This window comes from Amblyomma mixtum, chromosome 9, assembly GCF_055824585.1.
Source record: "Amblyomma mixtum isolate Tamu chromosome 9, ASM5582458v1, whole genome shotgun sequence".
Classification (NCBI taxonomy): Eukaryota; Metazoa; Arthropoda; class Arachnida; order Ixodida; family Ixodidae; genus Amblyomma; species Amblyomma mixtum.
The window spans coordinates 119,813,241-119,813,487 of NC_143020.1; positions in this window are offsets into that span (position 1 = coordinate 119,813,241).

Consider the following 247-nt stretch of genomic DNA (forward strand, 5'->3'; position numbering starts at 1 on the left):
CAACAATCTGTCAACTCAAGATCTTTGTCAGTGATCAACTGTCATTACATGTGCAATGCTCGAGCACACAGCAACGTGCCCTGATAATGCAGCTACTAGTTTGTCACGGCTAAGTACTAATCAAACCAGAATGATTTGACTTTTTTTCCAATATTAAAATCTAACAAAAAAGGCAACAACATCTAACGTGAGACATGATGTCCCCACAAACACAATTCAGAGATCACTTTCTTAAAAACAGCACACC